The sequence below is a fragment of the Oryctolagus cuniculus genome, chromosome 2, assembly GCF_964237555.1.
Source record: "Oryctolagus cuniculus chromosome 2, mOryCun1.1, whole genome shotgun sequence".
Lineage (NCBI taxonomy): Eukaryota > Metazoa > Chordata > Mammalia > Lagomorpha > Leporidae > Oryctolagus > Oryctolagus cuniculus.
The window spans coordinates 6691595-6695158 of record NC_091433.1 but is presented as its reverse complement, the minus strand read 5'-3'; the positions used below and the strand labels follow the sequence as shown (position 1 = coordinate 6695158).

Genomic DNA, 3564 nt, shown 5'->3' with positions numbered 1-3564 from the left:
TCTAATTTCAGGGTATTCATCTTGCTTTCCAATGCATCCTACGTTGTCTATGGATGAGTAGAGGAAACAAGCATCTCATACAATGTTTTTATGTTTAATTTCCAAATGACCTTAAAAGCTTGATATTTTCTTCGGTGTTGTTCAAGATTCTGCCACGTCTCCATGTCATTTCCATTGAAAATTTACATGCTGATACATGCAGCTCTGTGAACATGTGCTTCCCATAACCCACTCCTCCTCTCCTGCAAACAAACCAGGGTCAGATCCCTTGTCTCCACCCTCTTGTGGTCTGTGCCATGTCTGCCCCACTCCCCCATCCAGTGCACAAGGTCCAGTTTGCAGTATATCCCCATGGACTGTATGGCCAGCACCCTATGGAAAACACATTGAGCATGAGAACAAGACTTTTTTTTTCCCTCTTCCTCAATTCTTGGCGCCTGCACTCTCACAATTCCTGCTTGGAAGGACATGAATCCAAGCAGCCAGGCATCTGTCCTTCTAGCCCAAGGCCACCTGGGGCTTGCCTGAATGGGTTTGAGTGTCAGGAAATTACTGACTGCAGGGTCAACCAGGCAGTTCACAGAAAAATAGCTCACATTGTTCTTAATGTGGGGAATAATATCTACAAATATCCCAGTGTGGTGTGGAGGAACAATAGTGGTATAAATCACCCACTTCCCCTGCCCTCACCCCATGAGACAGACAGGGCTTCACACGGCATGGGTAGCCAACCAATGCTTTTTGGGTCACACAAGGTTGTTAAACAAGTCCAACAGCCTGGCTTCTATGTGTGGCGTGCTTCCTCCAAGTCCTCGGTGTGATAGACTGTAAGACCAGGAAAAAGTAGAGATGTAGGTGTTAAAAAGGACTAGGTTCAAACCCAGCTCTGCCATCAATAGGTAAAAGAGCTTAGTAAGTGTATTAAATTTGCTTCAGTTTGTATGTTCAGCATGCATTGTAGTGGCTGCTTTTCCAATTTCGTTTTGTGCTCAGTGTCGCTCCCCCTCTTCGTGGAGGAACGACACAGAACCCTGCGCTGTTCTTTCGTCTGTTCGGCCCTCCCTGGGTCTGCTGCTGGTTCTTCCCGGGTTGGCTACCGTCCCTTCCACCTCCGTGGAAGGGCGGTTCCCCCTGCCACTTTTCCCCACTTCCGCGGGGGAGCGGCACACCGCCGGCCGGCTCTCTCGGGGGCTGCACAGGTGTTCCTTCAGATAGATGTTCCCCTTAGATGTTCCTGGTGCATGCTGTCTCTCTCCTCCCTTATAGTCCTCTTCTGCCAATCCCAACTCGGCTGCCCACATGCCGAGTATGCTGCTCTCCTCCAATCAGGAGCAGGATCAGCTCCTGGAGGTCATCACTCAAGTTGGCAAGAGGCAGCTGCGTAGAAGCTGTTTTCTCCTCTCCCAGCGCCATATTGTGGGAGAGCAGATGCATAGAATAAGTCTTAATTCCAGTAACTTAGTCTAGTCCGGGTTGCTCCCCACACTCAGAAACTGTTTACTTCCAAGAGATCTACTCCTCATGGTGAGTCATGAGGAGTATCCAGGGTTCTGCTCAGGACTCCTCCAGGGAGAGCCAATCACTGACCAAATGCTTCCAGATCTAAAGGACATGAGGCCACTCAGGGCTCAGCTGTGGCTAGCTGAGTCTTATTGGCATGGATATGTACCCTTGTGATACACACCTGATGAGCTCAGTGAGCCTCCAAGTAAGTCATCCTGGGGAGGCTGGGGCATGTGCCAGTCACTCTGCTTCTACATCCAAGGTAACCTCCACATCATTAAGATGCATTCCTGAAGGGAGAAAGGGTAACACAGGAATGATACGCAGTGAGCAGGAGTGGCGGGCTATCTGGGGAAGGGTGAAGGGTCCAGAACCAAGTACCCAGACCGAGGCATTGTGATGCAGAAAATCAAGTTAGGAACTCAAGGAGTAATTCAAAGCTAAGGTTGGAGCGTGGTCTGTCTCTGGCACAAGGCACTTAATGCTCTCTGTACCTCAGTTCCATGATCTTAAGTAAAGAATGTCTACTTCACCACATGCCTGTGGTAAAGTGTGAGCCATTTTCCTAAAATCGAAAAAAAAAAAAAAAAAAGAGAGAGAGAGAGAAAGAAAACTTCTTTCCAAATCTTCTGCAGAAATTTCCTTGGCTAACTGTGACCGGAGGCAAAATCACCTGCCAGAGCATGACCTGGACTAGTAATAAGGTGGACTAGTCCTAGTTCTCCCTTCTGTAGAGTGATCGCAAAATCACAATATTCAGGGTAAATATTAGACTGTTCAGAGAAAATTTCTTTATAAACTACAAATGACACACACTGCTCTCTTGTTCTCATCATTTTTTGTCTTCTTTTTTCCTCTAGTCTTCTCTCCTAATACTCAGAGACCAGGACAGACCCACTGGGTCAGAGAATGACGTTAGCTTTCAGAAGGAGATAGTTTAAGGAAGCCCACCTGGATCAGCACCTGGAGCTCATGTGAGCCAGCTACACAAAGCCGGTCTCTCCTGTGGACCTGATCATGCTCATCAGGTCACTTGCAAAGCAAGCAGGAGACTTGAAGTTGGTCTGGCAACTGGATCAAGGCAGACTTGAGGACCTTTTCCTAGTATTTCAGCATAACACAGGGATTTCATAACATTAATAATAAGGTCACTTGTTACATCATCAAAATTGGTTTAGTTAATTTATTTGAAAGATTTATTGTTTCTACTGTATGTCAGATATTTGGAATATCTTAGATAGCAATATTGTATTTTTTATAATAAAACAACACAGAACTTGTTAGAGAAATATAAAAAAGAAAATTACAAATTTGTGGAATTGGCACTGACATGGTGGCATAATGGGTAAAGCCGCTGCCTGCAAAGCTGGCATCCCACGTAGACACCAGTTCATGTCCCAATTGTTCCATCTCTGATACAGCTCCCTCCCTGTTAATGCTCTGGAAAAGACAGAACAATATGATCCAAGTGTTTGGGCCCTGCACTCACGTGAGAGACCCAATGAAGCTCCTGGCTCCTGGTTCCTGGCTTTGACTTGGTCTAGACCAGGGCACTGTGGCCATCTGGGGCATGAAACTGGCTCTCTCTGTGTCTCTGTCTCTCTTTGTCTCTCTCTCTCTGTAACTCTTTCAAAATAAATAAATCTTTTTTAAAAGTGGAATACAGTTTGCTGTGGGCATATATGTTTGCCTCACATTTGGGGAGGAGGGCTAAATGTAATCAGTTCGTGAAGTTCAGGTGGATCTAAGCCACCCCTATCCCCAATGTTCACAGATAAAGCAGATAAACAGCGCAGGCTGGAATATGAGTTACACAGGAGTACATTGCTTTTCTCCTGAATCCACTGACTTTCCTCCAGGGTGACAAATTGGGAGAGGTGGGAAACTAGGACCTTGAGTTATCAGATCTCCTAACCAGAGGGAGCTTGTCTGACTTTGGATACAATGCCCAGAGGGAGTAGGAGAAAGAGAAGAAACACAACATCATTGGAGCCCTTGTATTCAGCAATGCCTGAATCCAGGAAAGACCCAGGGTCTGTCTCATAGAATAGTTAAAATTGT

The 3564-nt window shown here is 46.2% G+C and overlaps 1 long non-coding RNA gene across 1 annotated transcript; it reads right to left on the bottom strand.

Annotated features, from left to right (window-relative positions):
* Positions 1–308: 308 nt before the first annotated feature.
* Positions 309–2607, bottom strand: LOC127490357 (uncharacterized). Its single transcript, XR_007918337.2, has 3 exons — positions 2455–2607; positions 1685–1793; positions 309–825 (listed from the first exon to the last, which is right to left on the bottom strand). It is a non-coding gene; the product is annotated as an uncharacterized lncRNA (long non-coding RNA).
* Positions 2608–3564: the final 957 nt, after the last annotated feature.